Source organism: Staurois parvus, unplaced genomic scaffold, assembly GCF_062004578.1.
Source record: "Staurois parvus isolate SC_StPar_1 unplaced genomic scaffold, SC_StPar_1.0 ptg000014l, whole genome shotgun sequence".
NCBI lineage: Eukaryota > Metazoa > Chordata > Amphibia > Anura > Ranidae > Staurois > Staurois parvus.
In genome coordinates this window covers 11,652,373-11,672,023 of record NW_028317810.1, presented here as the reverse complement: position 1 = coordinate 11,672,023, position 19,651 = coordinate 11,652,373, and the positions used below count along the sequence as shown (strand labels likewise).

The 19,651-nt window shown below is 39.0% G+C and overlaps 1 protein-coding gene across 1 annotated transcript in view; it reads right to left on the bottom strand.

Moving 5' to 3' along the window:
• Window positions 1-19,651, bottom strand: part of SRRM4 (serine/arginine repetitive matrix 4) — a 198,833-nt gene that overhangs the window by 138,815 nt on the left and 40,367 nt on the right. The window lies entirely within an intron of this gene.

Here is a 19,651-nt window from a genome sequence, read left to right as displayed (position 1 = left end):
CTTAGGGGTCCCTCGCTTTATGCTAAATTGGATAATAAAATGTGCTTCACAAAATTTTGACTGCCTATTAACCACATGTATAGCACCTGCTTGTCTAATTTTTTTTTATGGTTTGCATTATTTGTGCATTAAAAAGCTGCTTTATTTTAAGGGTGAATATTTTTTAAGGTTATTTTTTTAAGTTAATTGCTCCCAACACCTTTAACCCATATATGCCATCCTGAGTCCCAGAGCTTTTTCAGGTTTTGGATATGTGATAAATTGTCTAACAATTGCTGGTTTGTTTTGCAGTCAACCAAACCAATCTATAAATTGTTTTTTTGGGGACAAAAAAGTATTTTCTTTACTTTACTTTAAATTATTTTTGTTTATTTTTTGACAAATGAGAGAAAAAAATAGTGAAAATTATGAAAAAAAAGCAATTTACTGTTGACTTCGACCACATAAAAAATGAAAAAGATGAGATATGTTTTCTTTCTGAAGTAGATTTTTTTAGTTTGCATGGAAGCAAACAGCCAGTCACAACCGGCAGTTCCAGCAATTACTACAACTTGAACCCGCAGCAGCCACCAATCTCCACAACCATAACTAGTCGCTATTCCAGTGCCATTTAAAAATGGCGCTGAAACTCAAATGGTTAATTTGTTTTTGCCTTGTTTTACACCTAGTTTTTTCAGAATATTACCATGTTTGTTTTAAATAAAGATGTAATACAGGTACTTCTTTGACCAAGGATTCTCATAACACAATGGGTTAGCTAAAGAGAGAGAGAACAGAAAAAGTTTCCTGCCTTAAAGTGTATCTAAAGTCAAAACGTTTGTTTTTCTTTTATAAAGTGGTGAGGGATCTCTGTGTGTGCCATTAAGGAGACACCATCTCTATTTGTCCTAGTGGCAATGAAAGTGGTGTGGAGATCCAAAATTTTCAGTTGTCACTGCAACAGCACTAGAGAGAAAATCTGCTAATGTTGAAGAGATTTCTCTACCTTTTTTAGAGTCCTCGTTAATAGGGATATATCTCTCAATCTGGACTCAGGGAACAGGCAATCTAACATAACTTTTAAAACCTGTTTTCATTACTGTCAATATCATGTTAGGGGCTCTTCCTTCCCTTGTTCTGGGGTCCATCAAATAGAGAAGTAGGAAAGGAAAATCTCCTTAATATAGCCCTTCCCCACTCTATACAAAAACTAAAATTGAAATTTTTGCTGTCATTGACATTTAACTTGCCTTAAACTGTGGACAAATAATATCCTCTAACAAACTGTACATTACATGTATATTTATATTAATATGGTTGTAACTATGGCAGCATCACTGAAATTAGTTTCTGACTAGATAAGGATTGTGGACCGAAAGTTCATAAATAGCTCATGGTGTTGACCCCCTCAAAATACTGAACATTTTCATTCATTTAACATTTTCTGTGTATGTGCTGCAGATTGGTGTTTGACAGACATTTGATTAAGATGTTATTGTTGGGGTAAGGGACAGGCTGGGTTAAGGGCCATGTCTATGCCCTGACAATGACTTAAAAGGATTTGCCAGAAACCCTTGTTGAAATCCATATATCAGGTCCTTGTGACATTCAATAAGTCACTTTTTCCCTTTGTGTCACTAATATCTACAGTTTAAGCTTGGCTGGACAGGGAAACCTGTCTAAACTATCTTGAGATCACTGTTCTAAAAATGATATTTTTTGTACTAAATAATACTCTAATATAGCAACCTATGCCAGAGTTTTCATTTTTGCATTTCTTTGAAGCTGGTATTTCATATTTTGTATAATAAAATGGCAAATTAGTTCCCCAGAGATTAGAGACAAAATTATTCAGTGAATGTAATTTCACATGGTTTTGGATGGAGAACTGGATGTAAACCTGCATTTGAACAACATCCCTTCAGCAGGAGTTGCTGTGGGGAACAAGCCATGACCCAAACAGTAGATTGGAGATTATGACCACTGACACATGTACAAAGGTGACAATTAGCAAAGTCAGAGGATGGAAATTCCCAATAAGTCCTTATTTACAGCCAATAAGGTCTATGCCGATGCAAAACGCAATGAAAGACTACGTAGCAACCAACATTCATACCATAAATGAACTGATTGCAGTTATTTGATTGGTTACTGTGGATTACTGTGCTTCCCACAGCTCCACTGCTTTTTGAATCAACATTTCAATGAACAGGAAAGAAAAGCTGAAATCTTCCCCAACGGCGACAAAGAGAGCAAAAAAAGTAAAAAAAACTCTACCTTTTCTCAAACTAAGGTCCTGACAGGATATCCACTGGGGATTTAGAAGAGTGTTCAAAAACGAGGACTGACATTTTTTATTCTGACTGCTTTAAAATAGGGATTTGCAAACTTTCAAAACAGGGCCAGTTTACTACCATTCAGACTATACAGACAAATACAGTGAAAGGAATAGTGCCCCATCATTGGTGTCAGTGGGACGAATAGTGCTTCATAACTGGTAACAGTGAGAGGAACAATGCAACATTTTTTGTGTCCATGGGAAGAATAGTGCCCCATAATTGGTGTTAGTGGGAGCAACAGTGCCCCAAGGGCCAAATACAGGCAACCAAAGGGCCACAGTTTAGCGACCCCTGCTTTAAAATGCTGTAATGTGATTGACTTCTAAAACATCTGAACATCCTCTTTTTAACAAAAACACCTATGAGTGAAGGTGGATTTCAGTATCATACCCTCACCATCACATCAGCCTAGTGCAGCAGGGGTGGTCCACTTTCCAGCACTGCACTGTTTACTATGACAGAAAGGAAAAAAAAATAGATTGGTGAGATTGAATGAATGACATTTGTCTCAGGTATGCTCTAGCGCAGCCCTTCTCAAACCCTAGGAATCCTTCTAAGGTTGCTAGAGGTTCCTTGAGCAATGGTGAAATGATCTCCTATCTACACTGACACAGGGGGTAATTTCTACACTGATTAGTAAAAGAGAAGTATGGGTTTCCCCCCCCCAAAAAATGTATACTCAACCAAGGTGGATGCAAGATTGACTCGATCTGTCCCTTGCAGCCTATACACTGAGAACTGAGCAATCAAACAACGATGATTACTCAATTCTCCTCTCTGCTCTGAGCAGAGAGACATGACTGTGAATCACAGGGTCTCTGCTCTGCCCCTCCAGTGACCACTGGAGGGCTGGGCTGGAGAGGGGGTGGGATCTGCTGGCTAGGGCTCTTGGCGGATTGCTGAGAGGCTGAGTCAGCTGCTGGTCTAGGCTGCTGAGTGGATCCTGACTGTAAAGCCAGGATCGATCCAGTGCCTGAACGGGCTGAGTGACGGCTGAAAACAGGTCACAGGCGTGCAGAACGAACTGCACTCCTGTGATCCGTAAGAGAAGTAGGGTCAAAAAAACCTTTCTCCATACTTCTCCTTTAACGCCTTGACGCCAACGTAACACAAATATGCGGCCTCACAGAACTGGGCTTATATCCATGGGGCAACATATTTGCGTACCTGTCTTTGTGCTGGGAGAGCACCACACAGCGTGCTCCCAGCACAAAGACCGTGGTGTCACTGAGAGCCCCGGATCCCGTTCTAACAATCGGGACCCGGGACTCCCGATTCCAGGTCACATGATCGCTGTGATAGCCTCTGATTGGCTATCACAGTGATCAGTCACTGTACAGCCTGGCCCCCCTTGTTTTTTTTTTCTCTCTATGAATGTAGGAGAGAGATACATTGTATCTCTCTAACTCCTGGCATAGAGGGAAAAAAATGTTTGTTAAAAAAAAAAAAGAAAAGATAAATAAATAAATATTAAAAAATAAAGAAAAAATACCTAGATCTAGGTTTGATCTAGTTCAGTGCCATGGTAAGTGTTTGGGTCAAGGTCAGGGTCAAAGGTCAAGGTCAAAAGGTCAGGATTTAAAAAACATTTGGTATCAGTGTCAGCTAGTGTCAGCTAGTGTCAGTGTGTTTTAGGTAAAAAAAAAAAAAAGGACAAAAACAAAATACGCACTATTGTTTCTGGGCTGTACTACGGGTACCAAGAACAAATAACATACACATATATGGTATTGCTGCGATCGTTAAGAGCTGGAGAATTTATTTTGGATTGTTTTTTGGTGGTAGGTTATGGTAGTAACAAGAAACACACAGCTAAATAAAAAGTTATTTATTTTTTTACTATTTTGGACTAGTTTTCCTTTGATAATAAAAAATAATCAGGAGATATCCATTACCACTTAGCACCAAATGAAAGCCCAATTTCTCCTGAAAAAAATGTGCTATAATCCACCTGGATGTACAAATTAGTTGTGATGATATGTATGGTTTTACTTACACATGCCAACGTCGCAAAATTGTGCTTAGGCATCTAGATTTGTTTTACCCTTAGGCGTGAAGGGGTTAATGTTAGGGAACACCACCATTTTTACCATCTGTGTTTGTTTTCTGGTATTATTATTCATGCAATTTTACAATTTTTACTAAGGAGGCTGTAGAGAGGAGAAGGGTGTAAAGAATGATCAAAGGGTGTCAAATGTGCTAAGTATGCCATACTATTTATTCTTTTACTTTATTTAAAGCATTCTACAATTTAGTGATCGTATTATTGTATGGCAAACTGTAAGTAAAATGATTTTTAGTAGGGTTTCCCTACAACCAGAAAAATATTTCAAGGGTTCCTCAGCAAAGTTGAGAAAATTGTAAATGAATACTGTAAATTCTACCAAATGGATTGGATTATTAATATCTGCAGTATAATCTTCTAGTATTGTAAGGACAGCTTACTTGTACAGTAGACATAGACCCAAGTTTATAGACTGTAAGAGTCTACAGGTAGGATTGAATACAATACTATTGTCTATCAGTAGATATTATACCCCCATGAGAAAAACAGAATAGTGTTTTCTATTTTGCTCAAGGAAAACAGTCACTTCTGGCAATGCTTGAATGAGTTAATAGAGATTTGCTGCAGAACAGATTATGAGACTTATTTTCAGTTTCTAAGTACAGATGAACACAAAGCAGGACATAGAGAATCGTTCAGCATTCACCAAGTACCTGCTCTAAGGAATACTCCAGTCTATTCATTATTGTGTGCGCATTATGCTCTGCAGCAGGTGTACAGCCATATCATTGATTTTGATGCAGACAACTGAAGGACAAGTGAATGTTACAGTAATTTTTATGCAGAGAGCACGCAGGGGTCACCTGAAGGTTAGCGAGCAGCCGCAAAGCTAACGCCCTTGGCAGGACCATACATTATGTGGTTTCAAGCAAAGGCGAGATATGCAGGACATGGATCAACATTTTTTTTACCACTTTACAATGAATCCTGCAATGCAGAGACCTGATATATATATATATATAGTAAATGTAAAACATAAATTGCAACAGATTTTGCTCTATAAACCTAAATGATGTCATTGAGATAAGTATTGATGCTATGGGTTAAAGGGTAAATCCAGTCAGTTGTATTATTATGATTTTGAGATTTCCTAGTAGGCTTGATCATGTCTACTTTTCTATTCTATTCTAAATTGAAAATACAATTGGATGACTGTGACTCACAAATGCAGCCAAATGTGAAGCCAACACGTTTACAGCTGCATGGGGCACAGTCAAGAATCAGTAGACTGGTGAGGTCATTTCTCTGACCTCGACTTTCTGACATGTTCCTTGTAAGTTAATGTGGATGCAGTATATCTGAAAGATCCCAATTGCTGCCCAACCCTTTCTCAGTCTGAGTGTAGCTTTACAAGAGATTAATAGATGCTGAAATCAAGGAAATTTAGGTATTTATGTCAAATGCATGTAAAGCTAAACTCCAGGCATCTAAAAGATGGTCACCTCTACACATCGACATAGTGCAGACCAAGTCATGGTAAGTCAGTGATGGTGGAAACATCAGCTGCAGGGAAACCATAGGCAATAAAGAGGACTAGTCCTTTACCCAAACCTGACTGCCAGAAAACATTTGTATTTGGTAATGACATGTATTGTAAACCATCTTGTCTTTGGCATTTTTATATATTCCATCACCTGGCAGAATGGTAGAGAAGCTTAGTTCTCTGTCCTTTCCTTAGAGACACAGACCAGCAAACACAGTTCCTAAGTTTGGCTCATCATGCTTCACTTATCATTTAAACTTTCAAGGAAATGTGCCAACAAAATCCCACTGTCCATCTGCTTGTGCAACAATAAGCTTGTATTGTATAACATTTAAGACCTTATGTTCACTGGAAGGGAACTTGGTTTATTCCAGCTGGCTATTGCACAGTAGGTGAACTTTTTCTGTACATGTCCACTGAAGTGTTGTCAATTGTCAAACTTAGCGATGTCCTTATATGCCCTGACCTAAAACAAGGCATATCAAATTCAAAGTTGATTATCATATTCATCCCAACAAGTACATTTTCATTTACTGAAAGCTCAGTGTAGGACTTCAGTACTATAAGTGTCAGAACAATTTTCAAAGAACTAAGATACTTCCATTTTAAAATCCCACAGCTGTCAACAAACTGGAAATCTCATAATGACTGTTCAAAAAAGCCTATCTGCAAAGTATCGCTTTCATTTTCTTTGCAATTTTTTTTTTCTAAGAAATGAAATCAATATTTATCATATGTTAAGACACAGACAGATGTAGCTATCCTCCATAAAGGGATGAGGAGCATGGACATGGGAAATGAACATTTGCCAGTGGAGCCACCTGGAGATCTTAATTAGGGGCTTCGCCAGCCAAGCTACCTGGCAAGTCAAATTACCCCCTTTGCCAGGCCACCTGGATGCGAGGGGCTGAATTTTTCTCTGGCTCATAATGGCTAACATAATGGAATGGAGCATTCTAGTTCTGGAAAATGTAAGAGAAAGATACTGTACACAATATTTCCTTCTACTGATCCATATTGATAAAACTATCTCTCGCTGGGATAGATAAGTACATCTACTACACCACAAATTGTTTGTTGTTTCATTTTCTTGATTGCTTCTTTGTGCTTTTACAGACTATATATGTTCTAAACAACTCAAAATATGAAGAGCATAAAGTCCTTTGATAAAGAAGGGTCCCTAGCACCAAGAAATCTTGAAGCTTTGAAAGCTTATGCAGAGTACTGCAAACACACAGTAGAACAATTTATTTTGAAGTCACACAGCTTTCAAGGGTTTTCCAAACTACATTCTGAACGCTGATTATTTATATTTATATGTTCCTACACCACTAATTTTAAAGCAATGGTTGGGCCCTTGTCACACTTTTTTATATCCTGGTACAGATCCCCACTAATCCAGTAAGACAAGCTATTAGGATGTGCAAACAAAAATATACCATGGCAATATATTAGGAACCAATTTATAAATAAGCTGAGCATGATAGTGTAGAATCTGACTAGTTGCCACAAGTTACTGCACTTTGAACTATCATACAGAATATACTTGACATCAATTTTTCCGTCTCTTTTTGTTCACATGTAACAATCAGGGCTTTTTTTCTAGCAAATTACTTAGAACCCCCAAACATTATATCATTTTTTAAAGGAGAGAACAAATTGATATGTTCTGCAACTTTTTTATTTCACAGTGATTTTTCAAATGCTATTTTTTGGGAATAAATACACTTTTTTACATTTTAATGCAAAAACACAATACATTACCCAATATTATTGTAAAACATGATGTTATGCAGAGTAAATAGATATCAAAACATGTTGTACTTTAAAATTGCACGCTCCCATGCAATGGCGACAAGTGTAAATTTTACTATCTATAGACGACACATTAAAAGCCTTTACAGGTTACCACTTTAGATTTACAGAGGAGGTCTGGTGCTAGAAGTACTGCCTAGGATCTGACATTCGTGGTGATACCTCACGCATGTATTCGCCTTTGTGCAGCACTTTAATTTTTTTTTTTACACTGTCCCTTTAAAAAAAATGGTTTTTATCACTTATTTTGCTGTCACAAAGAATGTAAGCATCCCTTGTGAGAGCAATAGGCCTGTGACAGGTACTCTTTATGAAGGGATCTGGGGTCAATAAGACCCCAAATCCATCCTCTGCCCTTAAAGGCATTCAGTCACACCAATATCGGTGTGATTGAATGCTTTTATTATTTTTAAATAGTGCCAATTATCTCCGAGTAAACTGGAAGTGATGTCAGGTCATCGCTTCCAGTTTACTGTTTAACAGATCTGAACAAATCCAATTCGGTCTTTGTTCATCTCCATGACTAGTACGGCTAGTTAGCCGCTCTCATTGCTATTACAAGAAAGTCGACCGCCGGCTGCAAACAACAGTACCCCCCTTCACACAGCTCACAGGAACAGAGGTGAGGCTGTCAATCAGCTGGAGATCCCTCCCCTGTCACCATTTTTCTCTTCGTGTCAGGAAAACTTGTCAGAAGTGGCACAAGCAGAAGTACAATGAAGGAGCAGACAGAAATGACACTTAGTGCTCTTAATTGAGAAAAGTACACACTATAGATGCACAGGTGACAAATTTTGGCCCTCCAGCTGTCAAGGAGCTACAATTCCCATCATGCCTCTGCCTTTGGGAGTTATGCTTGTAATTGTCAGCCTTGCAATGCCCCGTGGGATTTGTAGTTCTGCAACAGCTGGAGGGTTGCAGTTGATACCCCTAATATAGAGGGATATGTTTTGTTCAAATTTCACGTCTGAGGTTTACAACCCAAGCCCATCCCATAAAATGCTATCCATTCATTGCCGGAGTGCACGCATGGTGACATGAAGTGGCTGCAAAGAGGCTACAATAGATCAACAGCACTGAGATGCATCAAAGGATTAAAACAAGTGAAACACATGAATTCTGATAGCAAACTATATAGTGTTGTTATAGTTCTAGAAACCTAAATGTCATACAGTCAGGATTTACATCTACTTTACAGCTGAAATGTAGTTTTAAAAATTCTCTATAGCTTTAGAGACCTAACTTACCTGTAATGAAGTATGGATGCCCCATCCTGTTCTGGCTGCTGACCTTTCATGCTCCAATGGTTAATAGCTCTGAGCCTTTTGTGAAGCTGCAGTGAAGACGTTCCTGACAGGGACCCACCCCATCTCCACTGAGAAAAGTTGCTTAATAGTGTACATTGCATGTAACACGATCGGGGAAAGGGGCAGGGAATCCTGTGACTTACCTGACTTTCCCTCTTTGAGAGATCATGTTACATGCAATCATCTTTTCCCAATAGAGAAGGGAGGAGGGAGTTGGTTCCCAACATGAGATTTTTCACTACAGACTCACAGAAGAGCTATTAACCAATGTAGTGTTGGAAGGTCAGAGACAGGAAGAGGACAGGGTATCTCTTCAGTGAAAATGTCTACAGGATCCAACTACCTACACAACTTGGCACATATTTCATTACACATAAGATAGGTCACTAAAGTTATACAGAAATGTATTTTTTTTTTATTTGGCTAAACTTTAGCATTAGGCAAACTAGAAATGTTTTTATACTCTGAATTATGCTCAATTGCCCCTTCAAAGCAACACAGCAAGAAAGGAGTTAACTGCAGGACAGAATTATTTCAGCAGACTCTACCATCTGTCACATTGTGTGCCCAAGTGAAAGGCCATGAAAGGGACACTAATAAAAAATGACTGCTAGTGGTAATGAGACTGCGTGGGAGGTGACTGCATTCTTGGCTTTGTCCTACAGCTAATAATTAGTTAGTTAATTTAGACTTGGGGAATAAACTATCAACAGATCCTATATTCATATAAGCACTAAGTGGATTATAGGAGTAGTTTTAGGGCAGCTGTGTTCTTTTGATTCATTTTCTGTTTATATCTTCAAGTACATGTCATGGGCAAAATACAAGGGCTACCATTGCTGACCTCCTGAAATGCTAGTTGACCTGCTGATCTTGTCCTCAGTATTTTATGGGTCCCTGAACTGGCACACATATTCATCAAATGAAGACAGAACTCCTGATCTGCTTGCTTGATCTATGACTCAGAGGGGTTGATTTATTGAAGTCAAATAGACTGTTCACTTTGCAAAGGAAGTTACCCCAGAGCTTAGTGAATGTGGTGAAGTTCTGCTATGTTTTTATTTTTACTTGCAGGTGATTGAGTATTCCTTGCAAAGTGAAATTTCACCACAAGGGAAAATGTATTTGCAAATTGAAACTTGACTTGCAAAATGAATATCCTATTTGCCTTTAGTAAATCAACCCCCTAGTATGATGCTGGAGGATCAGTATGACAGCCAAGGCAAGATTTGTAAGAAGCTGGTCAGCGTCATTAACCAGGAACATTTAGCAAGTGCAGCCAGAAGCCCTGGTGATCCTACTTTTTCTTTTTCTAGGACTTAGCAAGTATGGCTTCCAGACAATCAGCATGACAGCCAGAACTTTTAGAAATAGACATAAAAATTGCTGAGCTGCCTCTCCCCAAAACTACATTAATTAATTAAATAAATTAATGAACTCCCTACTACACAAAAGGTCCCCACAAATGTGAATGTGCTATAATGCCCCATGGGCTGGCAATTATATCCCTCCTCCCCAGTGACTAAATCCCAAATAAACCAATAGGTAAATACAAGGTGCTTAAACAACCATATTGCTAAAAATAGCACATATACAATGCCATGAAACTGTGTATACAGTGAAATTGTATAAACAATATATATACATATATATATATATATATATATTAAAGTCCCAATAATTGTGCAAACATATAAAAGTTCCAAAAAAATTAAAAGTTCCAAAAAAAACCCAAAGAAACCCCCATCCACATCTGGTGTGAACATTAAGTGATACAGTAGTAAATCTTCTTATCCATAGCAATTCTCTGCGCGTAGTGATCCAATTAGTGTTCCCCCTCCAGAGCCCCACTCACCACAGATAATTGACCACCTGAAATGGTAGATCAAATATCGCATAAGATGTTGCAGCGCTTTCCTGCAGGAAAGTTGGCCGCCTTGTGGTCTTGACACCTCTATATGCTAATGACAGACTCCATAGTGGAAACACCTCTAGAGCAATTGTTTGCGACAAAACTCCTCCAGAACCTCCACAGTACTCCTTCACCACCATAAAAACATCAAAGGGAAACTTCAACACCATAACACCATATCTATTAGGTAAAAAACATTTAAAATTGCACTTATATAAAAACTATGTGTATGGCACTTTAAATCCCAGCAAAAAAGCAATTCCTTCTCAGTGGACAAGTGTAGCGCTATCAAGCCCCGCTCTATATGTTTCGTCGTATGACATCATCAGGAGCGTGGCAGTACTTCCCCTGAAAAGGGCTCCACCTTTGAAGGTTCAGTTTAGCTGTTCTATGTGTTCAGTGACCTTCATACTAAAGCATTTGTGATACTGGTGCAGCAACATCAATATTTCATACTAGTCGAAGATTTACAACAATTTGTCAAAACTGAATAGGACAATTTTTCAAGGGATGTTTAACCATTAGATGATGAATTTTTACATACACGTGTTCATTATTTAAAATCATGTTAATTACTCCCATTAAATATAAAATAAGATCATATGGCATATGTCTATGTATCCCCAAAGCAATTGTCTTCACCATTCTCACTGTATGTATTGCATTAGTTCCATTAGGCTCCATGGTGTAAAGCTGTATTGAAGAATGTATTACTTGACAAATAAAGAGGCTGATGCACTGTGATTGGTTGACATGAATCCTGAAAATAATGGTATAGGATATGAGGGATGCTACAATTTTTAATTTTGTAAACTATTACAAATTAGCTATTTTGCATTCGAGAACTATTACACTGATGGGGTACACTACAAAAGATACTGATCCCCTTTCAGATTATAAAGACAATATAATGGCCTTCTTCTACAGGAATGAAATACTGGGAAAGGAATGTATTGTTTTTGCAGAATAAAACATAGTACTTAGAGAATGGACATGGAAATGTACAGACCACACAACCTGGTGAAGTTTATATTACCTAAAAATATTTGCTCCAAGTCCTTAAGGCCTCATTCACACCATGTGCAGAGACGTGAGTTTTTCTGCATGTGTTCTGCAGGGGCACAAAGTAAACAATTGTTCTCTATGTGCCCTATTCACACCACAACATTAGGATCCCATGTGGATTATTTCTGTGCAGAAATCTGCAACATGCATAAAACTCACTGATACGCATATGAAAACTGATTTGTGTCTCTGCAAGTGAAATCTGCGTGTTTTTTCCATCAGTTTTTCTGCAGGTATGGTATGAACAAAGCCTTAATAAGAGAGCAATTTACTTTCTTATAGATCAAATACAGAGGTGCTATTATTTTATATGCTAATATTACAATATTATTTAATTGCAATAGATTAGTTCAATTATCATCACTTGCTTACTGAGTCGATATTAGGGAAGCAAAATTACCACGTTAAAAAGGTGCAAAATGAACAAAATGTAACCATATCTTATGATGTGCCAACGTTCATTAAAAAATGCACTTTAAAAGGCATGGTCATATATATGTCATTTTGCACCTTTTTTGTAAGCGCAGCTCCTGTTATTCATATCTATGGTACATGGAATGTGTTATTCACACGCAGCTACCCCAAATATTGCGCAGGTATTTGTTTTTTGGGGGGATCCTTGCATGGGTGATGATTTTATGTTTTACATTTTTGATAATAGAGAAGCACAGGAACTATTCTGAATATATTAATTTTCTTGTGCAAAAATAATAAGAACCGTTCTTATTTCAGACTAGGGAAGTGTTAGAACCTCTATCATATTTTAATTGCTGCCTATGATCCAGGGTGGTTGCTCACGACAGAAAAATGAGAGGAAATATAAAATCTTTCACCACTGCAAGATATAAGGGAAATAGGACCTATTCCAGTGTTACCTCTCAAATATGGAATTTCTGCTTAGTTTAGGGAGACTTCCTCTCCATTCACATGATGTTTCCTGACCACAAGTCTCTATCTATATAAAAATGTTAACTGTAGTCTGTTGTTATAGCACTATACACACAAATTTAGTTAGGTGTTTCTTTTTTCCAAAGCAAAATCTATCGGTTGAAAGAATTCCATATACCGTAATCTTCCTAATGCTGACAGTGACAGATGCTCCATAGGCTTCTCTGCAGAATATTGATTGCTAACCTTGCAACAAACTGTCTTCCCATAGCCCATATGTTTATGTTTATATGACACCTTCTATATCGATTTCAAAGAATAGATTACATTGAGAACATAGCACTGTCAAATATTCAGTGCTGTGTGTCTAATCTTTTTTTTCCGTGTAAAGAATGTAGCCATATCGATGGACAATGCAATGCCTGCTTTTAGTGAATGTCTACTGCAATAAGGTTGATTTTGTTGGGGTCAGTTATCAATGCTGCAGCTAAAGGCTTCCATAGACAGCTAGAATTGCAGCCAATTTTTGCTTCATTCCTGCTTGATTCCCTGTAAGCAACATTCGGCTCAAACCAAAATTGATCTACAAATAGGCTGAGTCGAGTGGAAAATGATTGGCCAAAAATGAGCTGCCTTCTATCAGATCCTGTGGCTGCCTAAATACAAGAGCTGGAGGTGGAGAATCCTCCTCCATGCTGTTAGATACTAAATGAGAGAAAATCAAGTTGTTGATGGCAGTCTTAAGCCCCTCCTCTGAACCCCTAATAAGTAAGTGTTCAACCCCTAAGTAATATGTGTTCAATGTCTATAAGATCTCCTCATGCAACACATAAAAGTTGTTAGCATGTCAATGGCACCCAATATATACCTTGTGATGCTGCATACATTCTGAAGTCAGAGTGGCCCCCTCCCACACACAACACCCTCCAAGGAAGGGTCTGCAGTCACTGCTACTCCTATTGCTACGTCATAGTAGTACATAAACAAATGTGGGTTTTATTGGTTCAGAAACCCAATTTCACAATGTAATGTTCTCACGAGTACAAAAAGCAATATATGTACCTTATAAAGGTTTCCTACTTTTAAACAGCATGACTGTTGAGAAGCCTTGGAGCGACTAACTTAACAAAAAACCTTGCCCACCCCAAAAAGACAGAGGCTGATTAAGTAGGAACTAGGGCAAGGCAACAGCTTTATTGAACCTTCCAAAATGTAACAACATTCAAAGAAACCATATAACAGTGCGGTTATACCGTGAGCATCCATAACAAAAAACACAGATAGTTTAAGAGGCCTGTCTTCACCATCAGTACTAGACAGGCATTAATCTGACCCCAGAATTAAAGTTGAGGGCATAGCCCATAAAGCAATATCAACTACTGGCAAGGTAAAACCGCCAGTAAAGCTGTGATGAAATTCACAACGGGTGGGTAGGCGGGTGGGCAACTCTTGTGACGTCTGAATCTCTTCAGATTAGTGGGATGTGCCCCTGCATAGCCTTTTTCTAAAGTTCAGGATCTACCCAGTCACCTCATGTCTTGGTGGCCAATCCTATTGGAGCCACTTAACATCCCTGTTTAGGTTTACTCCCACGTAGCTGCCAAGCTTCTAGCAGTCAAGGCTCCCTTTACCTCGGAGGAGGGAGGGGGGGGTCAAGGGTCCTTTATTCCCTGATTCTAACCTTTCCCCTCACCCCCGCCACCCTCTGTGTCTGATCTTCCAGCATGGCCAGAGCGTCAGGGGGCTGCTAGTTGATGTAACTTGTGATAAGCCTATTGCCTTGCAAATCGGCTCATTAGCAAAATAGCTTGATCCAAAATGTTATATTCTTTTGAACTCTATGCATGTATTTGTGTACAGTCTGCAGAAAATCCTACAAGTCACGAATTATAGCTGCCTAACGTTGGCCTTACGCTAGTAGAACACAATTTGCCTGATGGTACTTAAGGGAGAAGTACAGCCAAAGCTTGTTTGGCTGTACTTCTCCTGTGGATCACAGGCGTGCACTTCGTTCTGAACTCCTGTAACCCATTTTCAGCCGACATTCCGCTAAAGTCTGCTGTCAGCTGATGTCACTCAGCCAGTCTAGGCTGGGGAAAGATCCCAAACATATGGTTGGGATCCACCCAGGAGCTTGCAGCGGCACCTGGCTCTGCCTCTCAACGAGCTGCTGAGAGCCTGAGCCAGTTGCTCCTGCCCCCTCCACAGCTCAGCGCTCCAGTGTGTGCTGAGGGGGCAGAACACACAGCGGTGACTGACAGTCACAGCTCTCTGCTCAGAGTGGCAGGCAGAACTGAGCAATCAGCAGTGTGTGATCACTCAGTTCTCACCTTTAGAGCTGGTGGGGAACACTTAGGTTATTATGATTTTTTTAAAAAAAGTTTTGTTTGCTTTTAACATTTGATTTTGAAATTAATGGACTTTCCCAAGTGAAAAGCACATACACTTCTTTCGAGAAATGATTTCTGTCTCCTTTGAATTTTCTTGTCACTATGGGGGTTATTTACTAATACTGGAGTGTGCAAAATCTGGTGCAGTTCTGCATAGAAACCAATCAGCTTCCAGGTTTTGGTCAATACATGTTAAGGGATGGCCGCTGCTCAACTGACCCCAGGAGTCCAGTGTTAAGGATTGTTAAGGAATGGCCTCAGTTGCCGTTCTGGCTACGCCCTTTGATGCGTTTCACCCCGCCCACTGGGGCTTGGTCACAGAGGTAGTCAAGCTTCCAGGTTTTATTGTCAAAGCTTAATTGAACAAGCTGAAGTTAGAAACTGATTGGCTACCATGCATAGCAACATAAAACATCAATTTGACCCTCAAATAATTAGCAATTGAATGTTCTTAAAACAAAACATTTCAAACAAAATTCTAATAGTATAGAGGCAGCTTTGTTTATTTTTATTTATGCCCTGGTTCACACTGGTGCAACTTCAGGTGCCACAAGTGATTTACAAATCATACTAAAAGTTGTATCTGATGTATTTCTATGGCACCATCTTAATTAATGCGGTTTGAAGTAGCGCGATTTCAAAAATAGTCAATGCACTACTTTTTTCTGATTTCACTGCAACTTGCATTGACTTCTGTTAAATGAAGTTGCAAGACACAGCAAAATTGGAGGTACAAATCGTACTGATCTGCAGCTTTGATTTCAAAGTTGCATTCAGTGTGAACCAGGCTAAATCAGCGAGGTTTCTTGCAAATCCTCAAGAAATCAATGATTTCATCAACAGCAGGTGACACTAGAGGAGAAATCTTAAGATCTTACAGGCTGACATTGTGTACAGACATAATATGTTTGTGAGTGGGAACCTGCTATTTGACTCACAGAAGACACATGGGGGTTTATTTACTAAAGCTGGAGAGTCCAAAATCAGACTCCCTTCTACATAGAAACCAATCAGCTTCTAACCTCAGCTTGTTCAATGAAGCTTTGGCAATGAAACCTGGAAGCTGATTGGTTTCTATGCAGAAGGGAGTCTGATTTTGGACTCTCCAGCTTTAGTAAATAAACCCCATGGTTAGAAGTCCTCTTTAAGTATTTGAAACACTTCACTACACATGTAGAAAATAAGAACATTTAAAATCAAATCAAAGTTCCCTATTAAAGTGGCTGTTTAGGTGACTCTGTATGAAAACTATGCTAAAAGAAACTGTTAAGGGTAACAAGAAATTGTTCTTTTTTGTATACTTTTCATACATAAAGCAAAAAGCGTATTTATGGTCAAAATATAAACTCATGTATTCATTTTCATATTGTTTCTAGCCTACATATAACTATTGTTTGTATTGATACTACAATGCTAATATTGTAAAGTGAAAGTGTATATTGTGACCACAGAACTCCTCTAGAAAATCTTTTGCTCAATTCATGAGAGACAAGAGATATTCACTGCAGGTGGATCCGTCACTGCAATTTGTCCACTTCCCTCTGGCCATACACATGTATGCAGCCCGTCGGCCAGTGGGCTTTAACGCTGAGCGGCCACATGTATGCATCCCAATGTAGGCACTTTACTGTGCTGACAGCGCACTCCCACAGGGGCCCCATGATCTGTCAGTCCACCCCTGCTCTCAACACAGTAACCAGGGCCGTGGATAAGGGGATACCACCAGTCCTCCTGTATGGGGCCCAGGACAGCAGAGGGGCCCAGGCAGGTGGGTAAATTGGATGTGGGCAAGGAGGGTGATCGGCATGGTGTGGTGGGGGGAAATTACTGAAAACGATCCCCTGTATGGCTCTCTCTGCAGAAGCTGAAAGCTGGCTTCTTCTCCTCTCCCTCCTACTGGCTTTCAGCTGCTTCCTCAGGAAGTCACGTGTCCAAATCGTGACGTAACGCGTACAGCACGGTGACGCACTTCCGGTAGACGCCATCTTGCTACACTCATTGCCTTGCAATACACCCATAGCATATGGGAACAATGCTGTTTTGAATAGACTTTACTGTGAGTATTCATTTGACGTTTTTATTTGCTACTGTCCTATTAAAATGGAGTTACACTATGGAGGTCTCTTCTGCTTATCTTTTATGGCCCTGATATTATAATATGATATATTCCTATGAGTTACACTGTTACCATAATAGAGATAGAGGGGAGCCATTGGAGCCATTTTCAGGAGGTGAGGAAGCAATCTGGCCATTTATGGATATTGATCCACCTGAGTGATGCACAAGCACGAATATATTTTGGAATGAAAATTGAAGCACAATATTGCGATTTTTGCACAATATTTTTTGCACATGCTGTTTTGCACTTTTTGGACTGCATTTTTGAATATTTTGTCTTTTTTGTGTTATTTATTCACTTTGTGTATGCAACCAGCACAAGTCACTATTTGATTTATTTTATTTTAGTTGATTGTGAATCATCACTTTATCCCCATCTGGGATTGTGGAATATTGTTTGCACTTTATGTGGGTCCAGCCATTGGGACCTATTGTATTGGCACAATTAACACTTGATGTTTATTTATATTGATAGTCACAGCACTTAGTCACTTTCAGTTAGTTTGTATTTGGGAATAAGTGTGTTTTTTTGCACTTTATATGGGTCCTGGTTGTGACCATTTCCTTGCACAATACTACTTTGTAGTGTCACGTATTAGCACTTTACAATGTTTATTTATTTATAACATTTATTTATACTCAGCGCTTCACCATCAATATATATTTATCTTTAAAAAACACTAACACTCATAAACGCGGTATGCAAATGAAGCTAAACAGACGTTTTTTAACCTACGTTTTCCAGCGTTCAGAAGTGTTTTCCAAACGCCCCGTGTACATGGAGCCTAAGTGTCACATTTTCTATACTATTATCTTTACATCTGTCAGTTTCCTTTATACTCTGTCATGTACATCTTCGCCCTATACTTCTAACCCTTTTTTTTTGCAATAGGCCTCAATTTTCATAAACTCTTCATACAAAATGTCTGCATTCTATGTGCATCAGCAACAGGTCCATTAAAACTTTCTTTTTGCCATGTGTTCACCTTAGAAGCCCTGCAATCTGAGGTAATTTCAGGTAAATTATAAAGCAAAATGCACTTGTCTTTTTCAATAACAAAACATGTCAGCCTGTTCTCTACCAACATAAAGTGAAATAAGATCCAGTTTAATTAGTACCCAGAGTGTAATGACTGCTTTTGCTACAGGATTCATTCATTTCCTTTATTCATCTGTCTTGCTTTGTGTACAGGCCACATGTCTCCTTTTCCTACTCCCTGCTATTGTCTTCCTATTGTATGGATTCTCTATCCTTTGGTTAAAGGTTCATTGTAAAAGCATTTGGAGGGGGTTGTAAGTTTCAAACTTTGCAAATGGTCTGACATTAGCTCAGTAAATTCATAGCATCTAACTGTGCATCATTTGCAGAAAATGCCCCTCTTCTGGAAACAAATCACTTTGTTCCTCTTCCCTTCTTAGTTTTTCCTCTTTTTGGTCTGATGTATATACTGCTATGAATAATGCTGTATTTAACTACTAAAAGAGTTATACAGCATTGAACCTATCATCCAGCTTTGCAATTGTTGCATTTGTTAGTTTGAAAAGCCAGGATAAAGGAAGAATATTGGTGAAAAAAGCACCAAAGCTCTCCTTTTTATATCAGAAACTATAAAACTGAAATATATATATATATATATATATATATACACATACTGTATATATACACATGATCATAAAAAACTCAATAGCAAACAAATATGTGATGCAATGGCTACAATCTCAAAGTATGTAAAGTTTACAGAGTAGAGTAGTTTCATTCAAAAATTGAGGTACTGCTAATTCGTACCCCCCCCCCAGGTTTTTTTTTTTGGGGGGGGGCGCAAGTACCAATTTTTGTCTGTACAAGTTTCTATTTCAGCAATAGTCAGCTAGGTGAGGATGATGCCCCTTGCCCTGCACCCTCCCACATCCGTCTGAGACACATCACATGTCCTCGGTGGCTGGTGTACCATTCATAAAGCACTGCACGAGCTCACACATGTGCAGTGGACATGTGGCTGTGGTTCCTCAGGATGTCACAACCAGCTCCCATATCCAATACTGTGCCACTGGGAACTCACAGCAGTAAGAAAGACCAGCTGCAGAAAGATAGGGCTAGATTCCAGGCACTGGTAAGTACCTGATTTTTAAAACTCAGCAGCTACAGTATTTGCATACAAATTAAATGTCCCTTTAACCTCCTCCCGCCTGCCATATAAGGTACTGATGGGAAGGTGGCGGTTCTCTTGTTCTGGGAGGACGTCATATGAGTACCCTCGGGGGCCCTGGGACACTGCACATCACCGATCAC